The sequence below is a fragment of the Echiichthys vipera genome (genome assembly GCF_963691815.1).
Source record: "Echiichthys vipera genome assembly, chromosome: 2".
Taxonomy (NCBI): Eukaryota; Metazoa; Chordata; class Actinopteri; order Perciformes; family Trachinidae; genus Echiichthys; species Echiichthys vipera.
Genome location: NC_139827.1, coordinates 29,730,936 through 29,757,468, shown reverse-complemented (window position 1 = coordinate 29,757,468; position 26,533 = coordinate 29,730,936). Strand labels below are relative to the sequence as shown.

General features: G+C 40.9%; 1 protein-coding gene across 1 annotated transcript in view; it reads right to left on the bottom strand.

Moving 5' to 3' along the window:
* Positions 1 to 1,544: 1,544 nt before the first annotated feature.
* Positions 1,545 to 26,533, bottom strand: part of LOC310954726 (endonuclease V-like) — a 74,632-nt gene continuing 49,643 nt past the window's right edge. Inside the window, exon 9 of the mRNA XM_083924366.1 lies at positions 1,545 to 1,929. The gene's annotated coding sequence lies outside the window, so the exon portion shown is untranslated. The remainder of the gene's footprint in view (positions 1,930 to 26,533) is intronic.

Genomic DNA, 26,533 nt, shown 5'->3' with positions numbered 1-26,533 from the left:
TTTTGTTACAAGATAATTAAAGTTGTATTATTACTCACTGGGCACATATATAATTTAAATAAAAATTATTTAGCATGATTTCACATTATTTAACACAGATGACACATAATTAGAGGATGTTGCAGATAAGCCCCAGGTTAAACAGGTGCTGTAAGCTGAAAAGAGATCAGCCCCAGAAAGTGGAAAGCTAAAGAGTAGAGAGGTTTCTTTCAAGAGGAACTCGCTGCTCATTGTAAGAATCGTGTGACCATGGGGCAGAGAACCCAACTTATGCAGCAGTGAACGAATGAGAGTGTGTGTGGTAGCGATGGGCGGCTCAGAGTCTGGACCAGGGACTGCCTCAGAAAAATTCTTAGCCAATCACAAATAGATGTGAACTTTATTGCTGTATAAACTCTGTGTGTTTTTGTGCCCTGGGCTCTTTCTTGTTCTAATTGGTTGCAGCAACAGCTTAAGACCTTGACTGAGCAGAAAATCCTTTGTTGTTTTTATAATAAACTTTTTATCCCTAATGAATTAGTTTGGCTTTCCTTAAGAAAAATGAAAACCACTGATGCTAGCTGACTGCTGTCTAACGTTAGCAGGCTCGCTTGCTCGCTAACTGGTCAGCTACCAACATAAACAGAATCTGAGAGGGAAACACTGCGGCTATGAGGCACGATGTGAATGAACGTCACTTAACATAACCTGAATACAACTTCAATGTATCTGACGGACCACATTAGATAGATTATCACTGCAAAGTCAGTAGAGAATAAAGATTACAACTCCCATTACCCCGTGCTACACAAAGTCATTAAAAAGTCTGTCTCTTGTCATAGCTTTGATAGTGAGACCCCTGGCAGCAGAAGATCAAATCAACCTACTACTGTATGTTTAAAATGTTTTCTTTTACTGTTGCTGCAATAACACATCCAGTGTGCTAACAGGATATCTAGGTTACTTATATCCCTAAACACATCAGTGGACACATGATCAAGTCAAGTATTTCTCTCGTTTTTCCCATAAAATTAACAAGCATCTTATGTGATCTCAGCAGCATGTTATAACTTGCTTTCTTGCTCAAATACCACAATCTTTCTATATTTTACTGTATTACTTGCCCAGTGTCCTACACTCTGTGCATCCCTCTGACATGGGGCCAGTCTGCGGTCCCTACCAGCTGATCCTCTGACCCCTCCTGCTGATCAATACTGCCCCATCTGAACAATTCTATTTCTGGCCACCATCCCTGCAGAGTCAGCCCCCTTCCCCCTTTCCTTTTCCGCTTGCCTCGCTGGGACCGGCCTGGCACAGCGGTGCCCTCTGCCAAGTCTGACTCATTTAGACAGAGACACTCAGTGACGACACATTATACACAATATGGCCTGGGACTGTCTGTGTGTGTAATATTGTTTGCTGTACGCACGTAGAGACTGGAGGAATTAAAATACTGCACAATTCACACAACCAAGAAATATTAACAGATGACCAGCAATCTGAAGCAGACCAGGGACATTTATAATTTATTTACGAGGCTGCCAGTGTAAAAAGCTATTTGACCCCAAAATGTAATGAGAACAGTGTATAAAAAGAGCCAGTCTGCCCCATATCCAGTTTAGATATGGGGCAGGTGCATTAAAAAAAGATACAATCTGATGGTGTCTCGTATTGGCCCAGTCTAAAACAGCTGCACTTTTAAAAGCACATGAAAGTGACAGCACACACACACACACACACACACACACACACACACACACACACACACACACACACACACACACACACACACACACACACACACACACACACACACACACACACACACACACACACACACACACACACACACACACACACACACACACACATACACACTGAAGGAGCTTTTAGTGGTCTGTGTAGTTGCTGGTCTTTTGAGTTCTTGAGATCCTCTGCTGCATTCACAACCTGAAAAGGGAGCAGAGGAGAGGAACACACTATTTAATTAAAACCAAAACATATATCACTGTCTACAGTATTCAAAGACAAAAAAGAACCATACAGCAAAATTTTATAGCTTTTAAGCCAGAGTAAGTGATGGTCATCTGAAAATGCCATTTATTTAGCATTCAGCGGTTGCTCCAAGCTCAAATTGCTTAAAACACCAGACATATGCAAATCTAGCCAGGGTGTGTATTTATCATTTCTAGGAATCCTGATGACTAAAACAAAATCTTATCTCAGGGAAGGAGTAAGAGTTATTTACCACACAGAAGATAGGAGCCATTCTGATGATGTGTTGTACTTCTGACAGTTTTTGTTTTTAAAAATTTGACAGTGGTAAAAAGTGTGGAGATCGCCTCAATTTACTATTTTGTAGCTGTACTGTAGAAAAATAAGTATCCTACCAAGATTAAACATATATGCAAATGATATGATATATGATGCAAAAAATACGTTAGAAGATGATATTTACAAATGATTGAAAAAAATAAATGTACATATCATGCAAGCTTGAAAATTGAATCCAATGCGGGAGTGCCTTAAATCTGCATCCTCTCTAAAGTCCAGCAGGGGGTGAACAAGAAGTCTGATTGAATATGAGTCAATGGGAAAATGACCCTACTCACTTTTTTTATTACCTCAGTAAACATTATCGTAATGAGTCTATGGTCTATCGCTAGCTGATTGCTAGATTCAAGTCTTCTTCAATACAGCACTATGGTTTTTCTGTAAATTATGGTCCCATTTAGAGTAAAATAAAGCAAGGTAATATTAATAATAGTAATACATTTTATTTGTATTATACTTTACATTCAACAATCTCAAAGTGCTACAGAGCAGAATAGAAAAAAAAAAGAAAAGAAAAAGGTAAAATGAAAAATAAGTATAAAGTTAAAAGGAGAATATCTAAAAGACATTTAGCAAAATGCTTTGGTGAACATGAAGGTTCTAAGGTCTTTTTTAAAAGCGTCTGTAGTCCGCGGGGCCCTCAGGTGGTCAGGGAGGGCGCTCCAAAACCTCGGAGCAGCCAAGGAAAAGGCCTGATCACCCATCTTGCGGAGCTTGGTTTTTGGGCCTTGGAGGGTGTTTGAGGTACCAGAACGGAGGGTGAGTGAGGAGGTCAGGGGAGTGAGGAGTTCCTTCAGGTATGTCACGGTATGCATGTCCGTGAATGCACTGGAGACCTTGTACTGGATTCTGAGTGGGACAGGGAGCCAGTGAAGAGATTTCAGGATGGGGGTGATGTGATTGTGCTTGCGTCCCCTCATCAGGATCCTGGCAGCACTGTTCTGGATGTATTGCAGCCTTTGAATGCTTTTGCCAGAGATCCCGATGAGTGGCGCATTACAGTAATCTAGCCTGGATGAGATAAAGGCATGGACGAGCTTCTCTGCATCTGCCAGGGTGAGTGATGGACGGAGTTTGGAAATGGTCCTGAGGTGGTAGAAGGGTGTCTTACAGATGCGTTTGATGTGGGTGTCAAAAGAGAGTTGAGGATCCATTTTAACACCCAGGTTAGACAGATGTGCAAAGGGGGATGTTTTGGCTGGAGAAGGTCATACTTGCTAATAGAGCTACACGGAAAATTGTCTAGAGGCTTGGCGATAAATATGCACAAAACTGTGTAGCTGTATTAAAATAGCCATGGATGTAGTTTTTTGGGTGTCCATGTTTTCATCTTTACATTTTAACCCTCTCACAGTGTGTTTTCCCTTTATCAAAGTTAATTGCAATGTTTTGGTCGCCTAAAGATGTCTCATTCAGCGTTCGGTGGCTGCATATGGCTAACTAAGCTAGCTAGCTAGCATTATCTGGTAACTTAAGGGAAGCTAGGATCCAAGCTGTTTGCTAGCAATGCGATTTCATTGAAAAGGTCTATATAAATTATGTATTTGTACCATAAACTTGAAAATTATAGACGGAGCCACTGTTACGTCTCCCATTGGTTTGAACTATTGTTTTGAAGCCTTCAGTTTGGCAGTTGGTCATTAGCATCTTGGGATATTTTTTTTGCCAGATTTGACCATATTGAGACAAGAGGATGGAGCCGGGTAGGAGTTCTAAGATGCTGTCATTTCAATGGTGCGGCGCTTCACTAAATGCCAAAGAGGGAACATTTTACCAATTATCAACCGGCTGACGCATTCGGTGGACTCGGCGGGTGAGCGTGTATTCTGCAGTGACAAAGATCAGTTCAAAATATGCTGTATATGCTTTTCTTTTCTTTTTCTTTTCTTTTGCTTTTACCAAGTTTCTGTCAGTTCAAATACGAATACACTGCCACAGGAAATTAACTGGGCCAAATTTGGAATTTTTATGTTTACAACTGCAAACAAGGTCAATCATGTGGCTTAAAATTGGATTTTTGCATATTAAGTAACTACTAAATGAGTTTATTGACTCTGAATGAAATCAGCCCTATCCCTACCTAGGTTTGACAGCTCTTATAATAATGCTGCATCTTACACATACTGCATAGGCTGAAAAGCCAATTCCCATTTCAACTACACTTTTCGTTAAGTGAGGTGCCCTACATGAGGGGAAAATCTGTCACTTCTGTAATGTCACAGTCTTGGGAAATGCACCATAACAATCTGACCGTATATTTTTACAATGTATCCTCTTCTCTCAAACATTATAGCCCTGCTATTATTTGAAATGGCCTAATTAAAAAGTAACAAGATATAAGACCCTATAAAAATATTTCACCCCTTGTAATTAAGTTGAGATTTCTGTCATTATACAGCTGACATCCAGCCAAGGGCACATGGTAGTCTGTTGTCACTTAGGACCCTCACCATGCAAATTATCTTTTTTGACATGCATAAACCTGATAAAAGTTTGATTCCTGACAAATCATCACTTAAAATAAAGTTAACATGTGTTTTCCTCTACATCTTGCACAAGGTCCCAAAAATTAGGTAATTTTAAAAATTAAAATCGATTTCCCTGACAGCATACAGATCTGATGGTTTAGAAGATTTATTCAGTACAATCAGTACAATACAGAACACATCATACTATCATGCCACAGCTATTTATGTGCTATAGCAACTAAAATTGAAGCCAAACAGCGAGGCCCATTAGCTGCCTCCGTCATTATTTTCCCCCAAAACCGTGGCCGAGGCCTCAGCCTGCTGCCCCAGTCCAGTTAGTTTGGGCCCTACAGCAACACAACACAAAGCAATTTGCACTGAATAGCCACCCAGGACATTTTCAGTGCATTACAGAGGCAATCAGCATCAGCAAGGAACTGGAGGACAGCGACACTACGCGACAGCAGCAGAAAGAAACTAGAATCAGGAAGTGCGGAACAAAGATGGATAAATAGAAAAGAGAGAGAGCCAGATGGGAAATTAGATATTGAGCTGTTACAGGCGGCCACATTGTTGGTCAAGGTGCTGCATTGGCAATAAAAGGACAGGATAATAGAGCTGTAATGGCAAGAGAGCAGACATTACATAAGGCTGACTCAGTGTCAGTGTTAGAGGAAAGATGATGAGGCTCCCAGTGTGTCCACAGCAGCCAGGGGTCTCCATACCTAATATTAGTTATTAGGAGGGACACACTATGCCATGGCTGGGGATAATGAAGATGTATTATGAGTTCTGTTGGCATGGGTCTGCATGTGCATTTGTTGGCTAAAGCAGGCATTTTTTTCTACAAAATCATCACTGCAGCACCCCTGCGTCTGTACTTACAGACCAGCACACTACGCAGTGACTTGTTTCTCCTTTTTTCTCTTTAGCTGATGTTTGTGACAGTAGTAGCTTTGTATAAAATCATAATGGGTTATTATAATAAGTGCTGTTTTGTCATGCTTTGTATTACAATGCAGCTCAGTAGGTACATGGGGGCTCAGAGGAAGAGTGGGTCATCTTCCGTTCAAGAGATCGGCAGTTAGATCCCCGGCTCCTCCGGTCTGCATGTTGGAGTGTCCATGGGCAAGACACTGAACCCCGAAATGCTGCCAGGGCTGCACATGGGTGTGTGAATATGGTTAGATTAGATTAGATGGTATGTAGATCCACTACCATCAGTGTGAATATCTGTGTGAATGGGTGAATGAGTGAGTAGTCAGAAGACTAGTAAGGCGCTATGTCAGTCCATTTACCATTTACATCGTCTCTATCAGTAATAATTACGTTGTACTCACAAAGTACAGTCATTGATGATACCTCTTTCTGATGGGGCAAGGAGCACCAGCAATAAGATGATCAGACCCCTGTGTTAACCAAACTTATTTTGAAGAGAAAACAAAGGTGGATGGTAAAATTACAACTGTTTGGTTTAAACATCCATCAGTTTATAAACCAATTCGATATTTCATTTTCGATCTACCAATCTTGCCATACCATGCATGCACAGTTCTTTATTGGGTGCTTACTTTACCTCCAAATAAAGGGGTTTAGGCAACCTGGTTCTCTTTTGATTTGATTGTCACAAACTATTGTTTCTCAGTATGTGCAGTGAAATGTGGGGGTGGCATACTCTAGACCAGGGGTCTCCAACTGATCCAGTAAAGGGCCGCTGTGGCTGCAAGTTTTCATTCCAATCAAGGAAGAACACACCTGATCCAACAAATCAACTGTGTGAAGGCAATTTTAGTGATTGAATAAGACGAGTCTTGTGTTCTTGCTTGGTTGGATAGAACACCTGCAGCCACAGTGGCCCTTCACTGGATCAGTTTGATTCCAGCACTGGCAGGTGGTAGCTTAACCAATGGCACACTAGCAATAAGTGTGCAAGAGTTTTTTGGAAATTATGAAATGCCCTCTCAGCCACATGCCAAATAACCTCTTTCACAGTCATTGGCAGGCGTGCAGCCTGTTATTTAAGTGAAATATTTACAACAGCATAAAGGAAAATATTTATGGTGGTTTGATTCACTTTTTCACCATCAGCATACTGCAAAGACCCGTCCTACTCTACCTCTGAACCACTAGTACCTGTTGCCTATTTCTCAGAATGTGGCGCAGGTGGGGATAAAAAAACACTGCCTGAGCGGGCTCTGTAGACGATGGCAGGCTTTATATTGATATGGCACACTGATTAACAAGGACATTTAAAAATTCACTTCTAGAGGACATGGTAAAAGGTTGGTGTGCAATGATATTAATAAGGGGTCCAAGCGAGGGGGGCTGGGGCCACAAGATGCAAGCAGCAGCATTTTTTTTCCATCTGTAAAACTCATACTGCAGCTTACACCGTACAAGGTAAGAAGTTGAACTTCACGTTTTTGCCTGTAACTCCCACATCGTACCTCGCACATTAAAAATTCATACATCCCCGTGTTCCCGAACCTACGTGAATCTCGGGATATATGCCACAGCCATTTCCATCTAGACTTTTTTTCAGCAGGATTGCGATATATATGCAAAAGCTACTTTTTCGAACTCCTCCTAGGTCGACTGTCCGATGAAGACGAAAATTGGAAAGTGATCAAAAGTTATCAAAAGAATTTTGATATTCTAATAAATGTAGAAGTTATAAAGGAACAACTTCCTGTAGATTACAGTCAAAACAGGAAGTGCTGCGTATCTTCTCCAAATTGTGTTGAATCAATACAAAAATTGGTAATCTAGTTTCCTATGTCTTACTGAGGCCTTCTACAAAATTTGAAAGCAACAAACCACTAGGTGGCAGTGTAATGTAGAATTCATCATATCTTAGCAATTAAGAGGAAATTTAGAACAATAGTTTCTGATGCTCGTCTGAGGCTTTGAGAAAAATAAGACATCAATCATCCAGGAAGTGGTGCTGTTTTGAATATCACTCATACTGGAGCATTAACCGTACAAGTTATGGAAACAAAACTTTCAGGGGAGGTATAGGCTGCTGCCCCCACAGAACAAATCAAAAATGACACAAGTTTTTTTTTCTAAAGTTACCAGCATATCAGAATTTCCACTAGCCAAATTTTGTCCGGTGAACATGCCACTGAATGTATTTGATTATTTTATTAACATTGTTGGCATGAAAAACACATATCAAGTACAATACATAAACAAAAATATATACAGGATGTGCAAACATTTCATTTCCAGATTGGGATCTATCTATCTATATAACATGCTAAATGTATTCTTTCAGATACCAATACTTTGTTTTTCAACTTCTCTCTGTGCTGCACTCAAGCTGGGACTTGCGTCATGCCCGTGGACCTGCACGTCCAAATTGCATCACCTCCCCGGGTAGCTGGACCCGAGTTGCACGGGGGCTTGGACCCCGTTGATACCTGCTTGCAGGTCTACTTAGAATAGAGTCTGCTTAAAACTTTGACTGCAAGTCTCAGCCTAATGGACAATACCTTCTGTTCCTCCTCACAAATGACATCAAGCCTTGAGCTGCAAGCATCAGTGTGCCAACCCAATGCAGCACGGATGGATCCATTAATTCCCAGGGCATAAAATACTGCAGGCTGTCATGGCTACCGCACTGACAAGTGACGCCAAGGGGTCCTCACAAAGCAGCCGTATGTGACAAATGGGGATGAGAAAAGTTTGGTTGAACAGCATTGCTATGAAGCTTGTCACTATTCACTCAACATGTCCTGTCCCTTGATAGGCACTCCAAGTCTCCCCCTCCATGGTCTGGATGACTGGGGAGGGGTGGAGTGGGCAGAGGTCTTGGGCTCTCAGTGGGTCACTGCCATCACATTTGTGAGTAGCATTATCATAACCGCTACAAATAATAACGAAAAGTACAAAACTCACAACAGAAGTATTTTTTAAGGCATTAGTTGTCACTGACGCCATAAATGTTTCATAAACAACTGAGCATATGGCAGTGATCTACATTCGCTTTAACTTCTCTCAAAGCTGATTAAAAAGTAATAAGATGAATCGCTGTTTTGCAGTGGTTTCCCCAAACACTCTTTGTTGTCACAAAATAAAGACATAGCAGCTGATCTGCATCTGATCTGACAAAAAGCAGTAGGTGGAAGAAGACAAAAATAAAAGAGAAGGCATCATTTTCTGCTCTTTCTCTGTGGAATACCAACCCGACAATGAACTACATTTCATGTTTTGCTTTTCATCTCAATGTGTTAAAACCGATGTAAGGTTGCTCAGACATGCTGCAAATACTTGCTTTTAAATGTGTAGCACAGATAATGTCAGACTGACAAAAAAATCAAAGTGACCCATCCAATTTCATTTTCTATTTTCCCACTGTCCCATCTGGTCTTTTTTTAAAACACTACCTTTAGTAGAAATACCCCCACTGTCGAGTGTGGCCTTCACACACACGTGTTTTTGTCGTTACATTCTGACATGGCACGTGTTGCTATTCAAACCTTATTGTTATTAAATGACAAACGATAAGTTTTGTTTTGGATCTAACACGTTCTTTAAAGTGTGCAGTGGGGCTTTGAAGGCTTATGACTCTGCAGTTACAGTTGGGTGTAGTGTTACTCTAATAGGCTAATATGTATATTTTCTAATTAGATCTAAGACATGATGATGCATGAGGGGGCAATTACAGGAACGTGGCTCTAATTATAAACAGGGGACATTTTAATTTATATAAACATATTCAAGGATTATGTATTTACAAGCACAAACATACTTGAATGTTAGGTAGCCTGCTTAGATGACTTTGCCAATATAAAATGAATGCTTCTGCTGGCAGGATTCAGTCAGTAGTCTTGCTTTTGTTTCTGCTCTACTGTCATATCATGCGCTGTGTTTCAAGCCATATTGTGTCATTCTTCAAAAAGGAAAATATTTTTTTAAGGATGAAGGAAGTGGAAATCTATTGAGTCATTAATTATTGATGGTGTAGCTACAGGTGAGCACTGAGATAAAATAGAAACCCTCAGTAAATAAGTGATAGACATATCAAGCTGACGGGCCACATTGTCATGGCAGAGCCCCCCTCAATGCATAGATCTCATTTGATCTTCAGTCTGCAGATTTGCTATGGTTTATTCAATTGTACAATAAAAAATGGAACCATGTACGAGCAACAACATAGTTACAAAAGGTTCTGTGCCTAATAAATTAAAAAAAGCACAATTACCAGAACAAACATCAAGCTCAAATGGAAAAGTTAAATAAAAACGACATAAATAATAGAAATACATAGTTTCTAAATCATTACAGTGCAGTGAAACAGTCCTGGAAACTAGTCATTACTACTAAATCTTGACTGGAATATCATTGTCACACTTGATGACTTTCACTGATAAATATTACTTGTCACAATATACGAGGTCCCACAGGGATCCATTCTTAGACTACTTTTATTCAGCTTATACTGGTGCTGACCAAACATGAACAGACAAATCTTTTCTATCAAGACTTTTCTGCTTTGGTATCTACTGTCCGACAGTCTGACACTCTCCTGCCTACTCTGCTTTTGAATATTACTCAAATAACCGCCAGCTATCACAATGGAAGCCTTACAAACTATAGCATTACAACAAACTCACTTCAGTGTTGTGTGACAAAGTTAAGCTTCAAGCAGTGACATATCTTTCCCTCAGGGTTAACCCTAGTTCTATGCCATCACTCCTGAGATCATTTAGCACTAAACACCTGTGTTCTCACTCCTCCTGATTTCGGCTCAGCTGCTGCTGATATCAGCTCTTGTACTTACTTGCTGCCCTCAACACTTACCCATACATGCCTTACTTTAGACCGAACACAATGGAGGTTTCAGGACTCACCGGGTTTGTTCATGTACCAGTTTCAGGCAGTAGACTAAGTGCTTTTTAGCCTGTGGGTGTCCTTCCTGGCTGCTGCCTGACTCATTGCTGCTATCAACTACTGTAGAATACGGAGAAATAACACTAGAACTTCCTGGCTATAACTTATACAGTATGCGCTAAACCTTGGTTACACCCTCAGTTACTTATGCTGATGACATCCAACGTTTAATTTCACTGTCCCCTAATGGTAAGAATCCCATAGAATATCTGATAAACACTGCTAAGTGGTTGCAAAGACAGCAGTCATTGAAATATGACCAAACAGAAAATGTAGGTGTTGTTATGGAGACTGATCTGAACTTTCAGAACCACATTAATAGCATCACCACTAAGACGTATGTCTTATAATATCTGACACTGAAATCTTACAATGCCTGATAAGAATAGGCTGGATTAGTGCATTTCCCTCTTAATTGATTTTCCTATCAAAGTACTTATGGACAGCAGCTCACTCAGTTATCCTTGAAATCTGTCTTGGCTACTTGGTTCTTTCAGTATTCAATTCAATTTAAGGTTGTCTTTACGTCTACAGTTCTTAATGGCCTCGCTCCACAAAGCATATCAGCTATGTCTGTAGTTAATACCCAGCATTTTTTTCTGGTCTCATGATTACAATCGCTTTCATCTTCACAGATCTTTCTCTAAACCTGATGAGAGCATGTAGCATCAAGCATAGAGCAACTTGTACCAATATTGTTAAGTCACTTGATAAAACTCACATTTTCACCAAGAAAGCAACTTTAAAGGTTTCAATTATTTTAAGAGTTTATCTTGCGGTCCCTTTTTATGAAGCGTTTGAGCCACTCCCCTGTGGATTAAGATTTAAGACTACAATAAGCTGGTTTGTATGTACGGTCTGTATTTTATTTTGTCTTATGTTGAACTTGTGTACATTTACAGTGAAAACAACCATTTATTCACTCTACTGCTCTCGTAAAGTAATGTAAGCATTTTTGTTTCATGTAAATGTATTTACAAGCATGCATTTGTATTTGTATTAAACTTCAAATTGAATTTTTTAATATATCAAACAGTGGTGTAAAACCTATCCAAGAGAGTTTCAGACACTTGGAGGATACGAACTGAAGGCTTGCTGAAACAGAGAAACCGGTGACAGCGTTGACCTTGGACCTTCGGCAGCCAGGTGCACCATCATCTCTGCTAACCTGTCTGACCCATTTGTCTGAGCTCGACAGCCAAGGTCAGCTCTGCTTTCATCAGCCTGCCACAGTCTGTCTGTCAGACACGCAACACAGACATAAAGTATAACAGAGAACGAGAGAAGCTCACAGGAAGCCAATACGGATCTGTGTCATTAAGTGTCCATGGCTTCACTTTTTTCATTGAAGTACTTAATAGAGTGTAATATTAATAAATTGTTTACATGGGAATTGTGATTGCATTTTTTTTTTTTTTTTTTTATCAACGATACTAATGGTTGTACTTTGTATCTAGTGCAAATAATACAACAGAACTGCATTAAATTAAGAAAGTGACAATGGTAAACATACTAAAAATCAACATGTTAAGATTGCCATATGAGCATGTTCTAAACTAATGGCCATTAAAAGAAACTGTGGACAATCTCCTCACCTGATTGTCATAACATTGCCTTGAGCCCTGTGACTGACTGGCCACCTGTCGAGGGCGTACCGCAACCCTCTCCCAGTGTCTGGCTCTAGCCCCTTCCGACCCTCTGAAGACAGAGCAGTCACACGTAATGGAGGGAAGAATGTTTTTTACCTTTTCATAAATGGCGACTTTAACATCAATCTATTCAAAAATGGTCCTCTCAAATTTCACAGTGGAACTCAAATCTCACCTGGCTGCTAAGTATGAGATTTTATATTGATTTACACTCATTGCGAGGGAAACAAACATTGGATTTGGTGCTTTCAGGTGCCATTTCTAAGAATCTGTTCCAATCCCGTTGTAGCCTAAAGCCCTCAGAGAGAGGACAAATGGGAAGATTTGGGCATTTGCACCTACCTCCTTGCACCAATTGCATGCAAATTTGCAATCATAGCAACTGTTTTGAGAACAAAATCTTCATCCTAATCTTATAAATAGGCTTTCCTTTAACTTACATATCAGTCAGCTTCCCTCTCTAAGCACAGTTAATAATCAGAGTTGCATTATGATTTTGTCATAATGTAACTCTTTGTCTGGAAATTTCAATTGGCCTTGTAATAAACAGTCTTTTGGTTTATTCAGGAATAACTAGCAAGTATTCCATATTTGTAATAAAGCACCATTTATTGTCTTCAACCTCCAGACGCCCGGATACAATCAAAGCTCTTTAACTATCTGCTTGAACTACCTACTTTACAACTTTGTTTTACGGTAGTGACTGTAGAGTAGGCTTCAACAACAGCTGACTACTAGATTTATTTATGTGCAAAACTAAATTTACACATGATGACAGATACCACCAACACACATATGTACTTCTGCGAACGCATGCATACAGAAACATTTGCACACAAACCCCCCTAAGTCAGCACATTTCTAGATGGTAAACAAGCCTGGAAACTGCTTAGCCATGCTGGTCAGGCTTCAGGCATTACTAGTGCACATAACATGACCCGCCCACCACACACACACACCCACCCACCCACCCACCCACACACACACACACACACACACACACACACACACACACACACACACACACACACACACACACACACACACACACACACACACACACACACACACACACACACACACACACACACACACACACACACACACGCTCATAGGGCTGTAAACATTAGCAATATTTTCCCATTTTCTCTGCAGGGCAGACAGGAGAGCAGTGGATCTTCAGGGGGCTGAGCCCTTCACTGGTAATAATCTCCTTTACACTTCACACTACCAGGGAGATGAATCATGCTAGATGGTGTCACTGTGTGAGAGAAGGAAGGAAGCACTGATGTGCCATGCAAAGGCTGGCCTTTATGGACCGTGTGTGTGTATGTCCCTTTGTGTGTGTGTGTGTGTGTGTGTGTGTGTGTGTATGTCCCTTTGTGTGTGTGTATGTGTGTGTGTGTGTGTGTGTGTGTGTGTGTGTGTGTGTGTGTGTGTGTGTGTGTGTGTGTGTGTGTGTGTGTGCGTGTGTTGTGTGTGTGTGTGTGTGTGTGTGTGTGTGTGTGTGTGGCTTTAGGGGTGCATAGACAGGCCAAGGATCTTATTCAGACATTGTCAGCAGACCAGAGGTGCAGAGCTGTTTTTACTGATGCAGATGAGGTTGCCTGGAGTTTTATGCACAACTAAAAGGTGAAGTAAAATCGCAAAAGCATACCCTGTAATTTGCTTAACAGCTGTTACTTGCCTTTTCAGGCTGATGCACATCTTGCATTTTTCTTGTAAAGGAGAAAAGGCAGGCTCTGCATCTTTTTATTTACTCAGCCTGCCACAGGGGACAGATGTCTGTAAAATATTGTATTGCTAAGAAATTTAACTTTAAAGTCATTAAACAAATACACTGATCTTTCAGATAGATGCTGTAGATACGGCATAAACACTTGAAGTATTGTGCTGTCTGCTCACTTTAATATTACTGTATGTTTTGTTGTTGTCATGTAATATTCTGTTTTTTGCCATCCTTTGCACAAAATGCTATACTAAAACTGCTTTTAACTATACTGTGGGGATACAACTAGTGTGAACTGCTTGAAATTAGAATCCTTAAGTTTGCTATAAAATCAAAGCCTGTTTTTTATTGATATTGTATGTACTAACATGTATTGCTTGCTTGCTATAATGTTGCTATGTTGTAGCTTTTATTGGCAGTGGCAGAATCTGTCATTCCCAAGCATGACTCAAATAGACTTCACACAACGATGCAGCATATAAATCCAGCGTCATTGTTTTTCATTTTTATCTCACTGATAACAGCCTCACTGTTTCCTGTTCCCCCCTATAGCTAATGGTAACCCAATGCTTCCTGCGGCTGCTGCTTCATATTAAATGAGTTCAACTGGCACAACATGGGGCTTGAATTGGAAGCAGTCACAGGAAACATATTGTGTTTGAAAGTGTAGTGCACTAGATGCAATTTTCCATCAAAAATGCATCTAAAAATAAGATTTTTTTTGTCAGTGGACCAGTTTGAAATATTACAGGGAGTAACGGAACAAGAAGCAGAGCTGCAGTAAGCTGTTAGATGAAGATCTGTAGGTGATTGCACACCTACAACGATGCAAGCTAACCAACTCCTTTAACTGGGCCTGCTGTTGTATGGAAAACTACATCTGTATCAGAAATCAGATCATGGTTGCAATTATTACTGGGGAATTCCTTATTAAAAACATCGTGAGTTTGGTTGGCTGCACTGTAAACAGATCCATCAGCTGATCCTCTGTTGTTTTTTCCTGACAGCGAAGATACTTAACAAATGTTAGCTGTACTTGCTGTTACCACCAGTAACCATTGGGTTACACCAAATCAACCACAGCTGAAATCTCAAGTATTATACCTTTAAAGGAATAGTTTGATATTGTTATGGACAAACTTATTCGCCCTCTAGCCGACAGTTATATGAGGTGACTGATTCATACTTTCGGGCCTGTATACTAAATATGAAGACAGCAGCCTGTTATATTTTGAGCAAGCTGTTTTCCCGTTTGCAGTTGTTGTGCTAAGCTACACCAACTGGACACCAAATTTTATGAAAGACATATTCAATAATCCCGTTGGACATGAAAAAAATGCTTTGATGCTATACTGAAAGATGCACTTGATGAGGACTGTAATAATGACAATAAATTTTGTGTCTTAACGTTTCAACATCCTGTTATTGCATCTTTTTACTCCCTTAAGTACACAAGGGGCCGGCGGACAACCTTCCAGGTCATCCTGTCCTTCAGGTTATGGTACTGATGAAGAACAGCTGTTGAAACATGTTGGCTGTTTTAATGACTTAGCCACTATAATAAAAACTTTAAAATGATTTTCTTTCTCCGAGTCATTGTGGAGTGTCTTGATTGCATATGTACCTGTTTTTCAGACATTTTTTCACGTTTTCCAAGACCCGATACTTAATTTGTTTACGTTTGAGAACAGAGCATACCGTCTTCTACTGCTTTTTAGACATGAGAGTGTATTTCCCAAATGCTGCCAAACTACTGCTTAAAGAACACTCAGCCTACTGACTTACCCGCAGCGCCCAGAGAAGTGGCCGCTGCTGGTCTTTCAAGGAGCGAAATCTAATTTTTCCAGCCTACATCATAAATGTGTTTGTTTTTTTATATGTAAATTCTACCCTTCGTTCCTTTTCAAGAAAATAATCTGTGACCTTGTCGTACCAACTAGGCGTCTTTTCCAGGGACTTGATCAGTTTCCTCTCAATGGCAGCAGAGCTAGGCTGCTTAAACGACCTTGGCCCAGCTGGAGCTGCTGCGCCAGGCTTCTGTGAAGTGTGACCGCCTGTGAGTGTGAGTGATCGTGACGGGGAAAGAAACTGCGAATGACAGAAAAGGGTCACCAAACACAACGCTAGTCATTTTTAACAAAGACAAAGTTTCTTGGGTTCGGTAAAGTCTCTGGATCAGTTCAGAATAACGAAATGAAAAACTTCGAAAATGCTCCGGTGGCTGTTTATTCTTCAAGATCACTGATTCGCTCATTTAGCTGTCAATCAAAAAAGGATTCTGCCTCAGACAGCTCATCCTATCATCATGCCCACTGCCCCATAGACCCCCAGAGACGCTGAGTGTCCGATGGGCGGGACAAAGCCCAGCATTTATCCAATGAGCGTCTAGTTTGGCTGCAGTGGAACAACCTGCTCTACGCTTCCCTATTGAAGTCAGTAGAAGCTGAACGTCCGACTCTGTAAAGTGCTGTGGAGCTGTGGGGACGAATGAGAAGGAAGTTGGTCCGGTTACCTGTGATAAGTAGCTGATTCTGAAAAAAAGATGAAGGCTTCCTAGTGCGTATTTAGTCACTGAAATGTACACACAGCAGCACATATTTCACCACTTTTTTTTTGGTTTGGTGACATTTTAGGGGAAGCTAAGCTTCCCTTGCAGTCTTAGAGCAATCACTTAGTGTCCTAGTAAAAAGCACCCAATTGTATCCTATGCAGTTTTAATAGATAGATAAAGTGTGTCCTAATTTAAAGTTTCACACACTATTAGGGGAGTGGGGGCAAAGAGGCAGCAGACACATTTCTTCATGTACTCTATTTTTAAATCTTTTTTTTTCAATTACACAAGTAATAACATTTTGAAAAGAAATAAGTTGTTTCTTCAGTAGTCTATTCTTGTTGATCGTCCTTGTAAGTTATATGTTTGGAGGTGAGTTAAGAAGCTATAAATAAAGATGCATGTGTTCCAATGTGCCTCATATAAAGTGACTAAATGGCCAATTTGAAGCTCTAAATTCCCTGTGAGAGCTCAGTATTCGATATCAATCAACATTATTATTGTTTTCTGACTCCTCTTGTTGCGTTTCATACAAACAGAAAGACTATTTTCAACCACATGGAACATTCATAATATGTGTGATCCAAACCGTGGCTCTGCTGCAGGTCAGAATATTAAGCCTGCAACCAGGCTCATTTTTACTTAAGGGTTGATATAAAATATTTGTGCACTACATATTTTTGTGCATACGCATCTCTGTGCTACTTTTCTGAACTGGTGTATTCATATAAAAAAAATGTGTATACACGCCAAAGTTTGGCCTTGAGGTCTTTTTATTTCAAAAAAATCCAGAACCTTTCCAATTTCATCAAAGTTCAGCTTTTTTTATTCAACAATTAACGAACCAAATGAATTTACTTAACCTAACTCATACTGACTTCCTTCTGTGCTCGATATTCTTTCATGTTGTCATCTGAGAGCAGTAAGATGAAACAGAATCTCATGAAAATGCAGACGGCAGGTTTGATCTCATATTCACACCTTTTCATAGGTTTTTAAATCACTTTTTTTTTACATTAAACATAGAAATACTAACAATTCAGAGAGAGTTTTTTTTATTCCCAGAATAATGAGCAGTGTAGTGAGACCTGTCTGCACAAGCGCTGTGGAAACAGGTCTGGCAATGCAAGACCACATTAAATATAATATTTGGGGTTAAGTCATGGATCTATGAAGAAGAACATGAAAGCGCTTGATTGGTCACAACTTTGAAAGAACTACACATGCAGATTAAAGTAAGGGGACTACTGAAATGTCAACCACAATGAAATGGAATTTATGTATGAGTATTTTATCAGATGCAGTCAGGTCTCATACATACACTATGTGACGTTAGCAGTGACCTGACTGACGAGGACATGGCAGTGTGACAGAGGCGCCTGCCATCGAGCCAGCTCCCAGGAGATGCTCACTAACCACGCAAACCGCTGATCGACTTCTGGAGAACCCCCCAGGAACAACTAAATTTATGGGCAACATCTGCGATATGGTGACAGGCCGCAAGTCAAGATCAGAGGGTGAGTTTTTAAGAACTTCTGCCTTCATGATTCAAAATGACATCCATAGCACATTTTATCCGAGCTGACACTTTTGCCTAATAATTATGACAGACAATTATAGTAGCAGTACTAGTGGTAGCAGTAGATATAAATGTATTTACTCAAGTAATAAAGTACAACTACGCCACTTTATAGGGTACATCAATTCACATATGTAAATTGCACTAATCCTGCCCCAACGCCACACTCACCTGCTCCTCATCAGCTAATCAGCCCCTTCAGAGTATTTATACCGGTCCATTTCCCTCAGTTCTCTGCCAGATTGTCTAGTGTGGTCACCTATCACTCCAGAGATCCATTTTTCTGATTCTGATCCTGCCGGTCTATGTTTCGACTTTCGCTTTGGATTTTTGAATTCCCCTTTTGCCTGTTCCCACTGGATTTGTTTGCCACGGTGACTGACTACCTGGTTTGACCCATGCTTTAAATTAAACTCTGTTTTTGCACCTGAATTGTTGTCGTGCTATTGAGTTCTTGTCTGTCATTTTGAGAAACCTGACAAGTTTATATGATACAACTGCAGTCTAATACAACAGTCCAGCAGTAAATCCTACCCTCATGAAGTGAGGTGTTGATTCAACTATATGGTCATTTTGGAGGTTGTAGCTTATTGTGCTGTTAAACTGTATTGTGAACTTTGAACCTGTCCCTAATATTGAGTCTACCCTTATTGATATATGAGAGAGAAAGAGAGAGCATAGCAATGTTCAAGTGGGCTAGAGAGTAAGTTAAGTGACTCAGCGCCGTTCAGTGAGGACAAAGCAGTAAGTGAAAGGAATAAAACCCTACTTTCTGATTGTTTCACGGCTGTTGCGTTCAAAGCACAAATAAACACACGCACAGGCCTCCGCACAACCCTGCTGGAAGGCGCTGCACTGTCACATTATGGGTGAATGCAAAGCTTCATTCTGTCTGTGTCTTAGTAAGAGACCCACTGCCTTGTGCCCTGTGTGTCAGTTTCAGACACTGAAGGGGAAGGGCGTGACCAAGCAGTGGATCGGAATCAGACGGCTGCTCACCCTGCGTGTTATTATTGGCTGGGGTTAAACAACCCTGTAGGCCAAGGCTCTTTGTCAAAACCAAGCCCCCACCACAGCAACTTCCTGATTGCAGTTCTCCGAGTGGCCACTAGAGTAGCTTGCACAATAGAGCAATTTCTTATTGACCCTCATGTTAAACAGGCCGTTTTCACAGCATCATTAAACCTGTTTAAGGCCTGGGACAAGAAAACATTCTAGTCTGTATGTTTAGGTCATATCTCCATGACAACACTGAGGGGGGTGAATTTTTTTAGCTCCAGGCTAGTTTTTATTTTATTGGAAGTTAGGGGTGCCGCCTCTTGAGTGACAGCTTGCCGCTGGCCCTCACTTCTCCTCGGAGGTATACGTCAGCCAGATGGCCGATCGCTTTTTTGGTAAGAGGAAATGAGGCGGAATCAAAGTCTGGAGACTCCCGTAGGCGAGGATGATTGGATCAAGTTGAGAGAACGGACCCCGACGGGTATGCTGCATCCATTTTTTATACAGTCTAAAGTCGAAACCCAGAAACATCCCCTCCGCAGCAAAATGGTGGTAAAAAAAATATTATATAAATCAGTACACCCATTAGAAAGAGAAAGTATCAGTAGTAGTTAATTCTCCAGTTCTGAATTCTTCTAAAATGCATAAATTGGTAATATATTATGGTGTAACAGAGAGCTACTAGTATAGGTATTGGTATTAGTAATAGCAGCAGTAGTAGTACTGCATACATTACACAGTGGGGGAGATCTATCATTAATGAATTTTAACCATTTAAATGCAGGTCTGTGTAAAGGCAATGTGGGCATTGTATTCAATTGTACGGTCTTTGGCCTGTCTCCGTTGGAGAAGGTGCTGATGTAAAACAGCAAGTTGTGCGTCATTCGCTGGATTTCAGCAGGTCTCCGATGCTCCGCTTCTCCGGGACTTCCACCACGGAGACAGGCCAAACCCCATTCATCCGAACACAAGGCCCATATTGCCATGACACAGTACTGAATTAAAATGGCTAAAATATCCCTTTAAGAGATATATAATTATATATATTTCACGCTAACACACCAAACTCAAAGCAGCAGCAGAGACCAAAAACTGTTTTGGGCAGTGTTAACATCAACAGCTTGTCAACAGCTTCACCAGGAGAATGAGTTGTAAAAAATCTAAAATTGCCCTCTCTTCAACCAGTGGAAGTGAAACGGAACATTTTTTCTATTGTGATGGTAAACAGACAGATACTGTGGGGTTTGTACTACAAAACATTTCATGTAATATGTCGGAGTTTCAGTTGAGATATACAGCCCAAAAAAACTTGGGTCGATAACTTTAATTACTGCTCCTGAACATTCAGATGTATCCAGTCTCATTTGACTGAACTGTCCCTTTAACAACACCTACAGTATTCTGACTGATCAGGAATTCTAAGCAGAGAAAAATCAGTGAACAGTGAGAAGTTGACTCCCTGTTGCCTCTCGTCTGTCTGTCTGTCTCCCTGGTTTCTGCTCCAGAGCAGCTGCTTACCAATAGCCACACAGCTTTGAAGAGATGCCCCCTCATGCTGAATTCTGATTGGGTCAGTGCGATACGATTCACTGCCATGTCTGACAGCTGTGTACCAGACTGAGAAGGTGATGGAGAGGAGTTTGAGTTAGAAAGACAGCAGGGGCGGGAGAGATAAGAAAGACGGAGGTAAAAGCAGCTGAACGAAAAAGAGAGCAAGGTGTGATGACAGAAGAAACTAACAAAAGTGGAGGGATAGAGGAAAATGAGGAAAAGAGTAAAGAAGTGTTCACAATGGGAGAAAGGCTTGGGCTGGGAAAGACAGAAATGAGACATGTACAAAGAGACAGAAAGGTTGTTTGAAGCTACTTGGCAATAAAGCACAGGCTTTATAAGGCAGTTGAGCCTTGACACTGAAGGGTAGGATGAGGAAGAGAAGAGATGAAGGCTCCTTCTGTTGGACCCCGTCAGTGAAGAGAACTGACATAACGGATAGTACAATCTGTGCACCTAACAATGTGCACCACTGCCTTTCAACAGCTAGGATTTACAAATGTATGCTCTGTTACTATGTAGCATTATGCCAGGGTGTCATTTAAAAATTCAGAAACATAACACATGCATGCACAGAGAAAAAAACGCTTTCGTGTGACATTTGAGTCTTAACTCAAATATTATCAGAGTTGATTCACTGCTCATCTCAAACAACAAATCCCACTCTTGCCTCGTCTGTAGTAAAGCACCATATTACTCTGATGCAAATGAGCTATGGTGGGTGAGATGCATGGAATTGGATATAGTATCTTCGGGAAACTCGCAAGCCATACAATCCTCCGCCACTCTTGTTGATCTATTTCACCAACATGCACATTACGACTTATGAATGGCCTGGGAGATAAGGCATTACGGTGGGCTACGGTGAGACACAGAGGCCGCGGGTTCTTTATTGTGAGTAATGATGTGCATGAATGAGGAAAGCTCATTTTCCCACAGTAATGAGTGAGCTTGATGGCATATTGCAAAAAAAAGGAAAAAAAAGACGCATACTCGTGAACACAAACACACACACATGCAGAGGGTATCTCTGGTGCAGGGTGTGAAATGTGAGTGAATGAGCACACATGTGAGAGGGATAACGACACTGGAGCTACTGATGGGAGGGCTGAGTTGAGAGGCTGATGCTGCAGATCAGCATGTGATTACGCCAGGGCTTCAAATTTATTTCCTCCGGGATTATGATGAGTGTTTGTGGCAGTAAGCGTGTGTATGTGTAATAGAAAGAGGGAGAGTGCACAGTAAATAAATATGAAAGACAGCTAGATAGCTAGGTTATAATAATAAATAATAATGAATGGACCCATACAGTTAGCGGACAGAGCTAGAAGAATACCTAGATACCTTAACTGAAAAAAAGACAGCTAGCTAACAACCACAGAACTTATACCAGGCAGCCTTTCATGTCCCGTGTAAAAACAAAAATGAAAGTATGTAGGTAAACTTCTAATTTAAGTTATGCGTTCTATGTCACAAGTTACGTAACAAACTTAATCCAAACCACCATCTTTAACAAACACTATACCCAATAGAAGCGCTAATGTATGAAGCGCTCCTGTGGGTCGTATCATAAGGTAGGAACAAGCGGCCTATGTCGCTGTATGGGTTGGAGGACATGTTGTGATTTTAGCACTTGACTTGTGGTGAAACCTCTACTTGACTGAGAGAAAGTCACGATGAGCAATTAAACCAGAAGAACAGACAACCAGATGTTTATTCATTGAGTGATGCTTGGCTCAGTTTAGTGTGATGAGGTGCGCTGAAGTACTCTGGGCAGATGTCTATCTAAATGCTCTCTGTTGGATTGTTAATATTCATCAACATTAGCCAACACAATTGCACAAATACACACTCACACAGACATACGCACAGAGGTAAACAAATCTTTCCAGGTATTTCCCCCCCAAGATCTCACAACAGCACTGATGTGACTGAGCCTGTGAGTTTAAAAGAAAAGCTGATTAGTTTTTCATGGAGCAAAGACAGAGCAAACAGATTCCTGAGCCATCGTAATGGAACAAGTTGTATGGGTATTTTGAAAGATGTACACTGGAATAACCAATCAGTTTGAGAGAGGGAGGGTGAAATATTTCCCCAGACAACTAAATGCCAGAGTAAACTGTATCACAAAAGCATTGTGCTCCACAATAAAAATTCACAAAATTCAAAACATCATATTGACTCACAAGTAGTGAGAAATTATCAGGTTTCCCTGAGGGTGGTACTTGAAGATAAGGCCTGGAGGTAACCACGATCATGACGCAGGTGGGAACCATAATTACACCAGATTTAATCACAATATGGCCTGCAGCTGTGGGCATATTCAAGGCTGGATTACCAATCAAGTGGGCATGGAGGGCCCAGAAGCCGCAGGTTTATTGTGTAACAACTGGTTTGTGATAGTTCCATTGTAACTTTAGTAATATGCAACACTGATGCACAGCATCAACGATGTGATAAGGGCCTTAAGGTTAAGGTGAGTCCTACTTTATTATTTGATATTAGGACCCATCTTAAAGAGAATCCAAGTGTTAAAATCTATATTTAAGACTTCCATTATGTCTTTTTATTGCCAACATGTTCTATATTGCTGAATTACGTGTTTAATCAAATTGACACAAAAAAACCTGAATATGTCAGCGTAGGAATAATGTACATAATGTACAAAGCTGTGGAGTATCCTAGGAACTACGTCCGTACTGTATTGGACTGTTATCTGATAATAAGGTTCCGCACAAAGGAAAAGAAAGGGGGGTTGGTTTTGGGGGTCCTGGCAGCTCATTTTGCATCATGGCTTAGTCCAGCTATGTTGACTTCCTGCTCTGGACCAAAGTGTTGAGGATTTAGACTGAACAAACTGATGGACCAACAGACAGTATACATGTTGTTACATTGTGCATACATTGAATTCCTATAAAACTTAACTTTCTGAGCATTGGCATCCGGCAAAGATCTCTTGGATAGTTTTACACACACAATTTTTACATTACACAACAAAGCCAAGGTGGGAATCTTATTAATGTCTAAAGCCCTCAGTCAGTGGGAAAGACTTCTAAGAGCGTTAATCCCACTCCCGGTGAAGCCGAGCATCGCTGCTGACTACAGCACCTTACAAGCGGGAGTGCAGTGGCCTGCTGGCAGACACGATAGAGTTACTAAGCAGGGGTGGACTTCACATAACAAACAGTCAATGAAAACAAAAGCCCTGGTCTTGTCTGCTGAGGCTCTTGCGGAAAAATCTAATAACGATGTTCACAGCATCTCCTCTGCCTCATTCAAGGCTGATGCGTCCTTATTACAATAGATCGGCCTCAATTGATTTGTCTTAAGAAGCTTCACGGGGGAAAAAGGCCCATTGATTCACTGGTTTATAGCGAGGGCATTTGAGAAGTTACAGTTTGTGGTGAAGTGGATGGCAGAACACTCGGCTCGTGTATGCACGAGAGGCTACAGGGGTAAGGACACACAGGTGTGTATATGGGATGTTTGTCTGAGCGGGTGTGCTTTGTGCCAGGGCTTCTATTGGAGATAAACAAGGCCATTTGTCTCGTACTGCAGCAACTCACCTGTCGTTATAACTCAAGTGCCAGGCGGTGTCGGCCTGGTCATCTATCAATCACACCTGTCAGGATGCCACAACAGAACAAGACATAGCTGACAACAGTGGAGATATGGTACAATGCTGCAGGGACGTTTAGTCAGTTTTAGAGTAACCAGAAAAACTAAACACACAGAAAGTGAATCGAATGTCATTAGTGGATACAATTCTGAAGCTTTATTGAAATACACTTTCTTTACAGTTTTTATCTCTGAAATAACAGTTTACATTTCCATACTGTGGCAGAAGTCGTTTTCGCATATGAACCCTGGATAATGTCAGAGAATCGGGTCCAGAGTCAGGCCGGAGTTTCTCTATCACACATGCAGCACACAGAAGTATTGATAGTTAGATTTTAGATTGCTGCTACTACTACTACTGTCTTTCACAACGTGTCGCAGTCTTTCGTCGTGTGTTTATTATGAAGGTTCATAACGCGACGGCGGTTAAAAAAAATATTTATTGTGCAGCCCTTTTGCCTGTGCATTTAAATAGTGTAAAACAAATTCCCTTTTTACTTAGTAAAAAGCATTTCCATCACCTTTATAGGCATATATTCAGGATGAGGTGACAGGATGACATATTTAACCAGTGACTCTGATATATCAAAGCATTTCAATGCTGCTTCACACCTACGATGGTGTTTGTGTTTTATTAATGCTTTTCTGACTCCATGTGTTGTTTTTGTCAGCTGCTATGGTTATAGACAGGGGTGTCATGCAACAAGGGCCACTGTTTGTTCTTTCTACTCTACGGCAGAGTGGAGGCATGTAACGGTGAGTGGCAGCATGACATGAATGCTTTATCTACACAGTGAGTAGAAGCAAGTATTATGATGCAAAGGTGTATTTAAAAAAATCTGTTACAGCCATCCATAACCACATCTTCTCTTTTTCTCAATGCAAACATCTCCACTTTGACCAGGCGTAACAAAACTTAGCACTATAACAACTTGTTTCTCCAGAATTGAATTGGAGTGAATTGTGACGGGCGATATAATAAGCCTTGCGAGACCATCCTGATCTCGTGAGCACCAATGTATTTTACTCGCAGATCATTATGGTAACCTGTGGCAGAGAAAGTTTGACCAAAGTGACCAAACCAATCAGCGTTGGTTTTTAACAACAGTGGCTTCTGCGGATGATATGAGATGAGCGCAGCTATAGAGCAAGCCGTTCGCTTACGCTTTTTTCACTTACGCTTTTTTCACTTACGCTTTTTTTCTCTTGGATCCTTCTGTTGAATATGGACCGGGCACCTGAAATTGTGCCTTTTATCTGTAAATTCCTGTTACAAAAAATCCTTTACCGACATGTTGTTTACTTTGCCTCGATGCCGTGTTAGTACGTCATACGCTTCGTTGATCTGATAGTTGATTTGGCCTGTCTATGACCAACATAGGTGGTGATAAACAGATGATTTATCCAATCAGTGACCGGTATTTCCGCCTCTTCAACCGAGAGTTCCTAGATGGATATGCAGAGCAAGTGAGAATTATCGAATCAATCCATCTGGTGGAGTCAGTTTATAATAATCCACCTTTTCCTGACAAATATACAAAGAAGATCTTTCCACTCAATGAATTGTAAAAGTGTCTCATGGAGCTCCAGGCCAACCTCTCACTGACATCTGCCAGCAGGAATAAAAAAGTCATGGGGAAAAGGTCAAAGCGTGATAGGAGAAGGAAAAGCAGACAAAGTGAAGCCTCTATTGATCAACTCACCCATGTGACTTTGGACAGCTTTGAGTCACTTCCAGTCCCCCCTCCTGAAGGGTGATGTCTCGACACAGTAGTATGCTGCATAAATCTATGGCGTGACACATCCCCTCTGACACAAAAACCTCACAATGTGATTTACAGACAAGATTGCTGGAAATGACGGCGTTTTTACAACACTGCTTTCGACCTTTTTTACGCGTGTTTGGCCATGACGCATTAGGTTTACTAAAATCCTCCTGAAGCTATAAAAGTATCTGACATGGAGTGAGTACAACCAGCAATTTTTGAAATATGTATATTTAACTTTACTCAACTGAAACTAAGCTCTTATTCTTCAGTGCACAGTGGTTTTGCCATTGGCACACTGTCTTACTTGTCTGTCAAAAAGTAAACGAAGCAATGTTTGCTGCTGCTTGTTTTCTCCATGTGCCCCCTCCGCAGACCCCACCCACTTACTCACCCACCCATTTTCCTTTCCCTC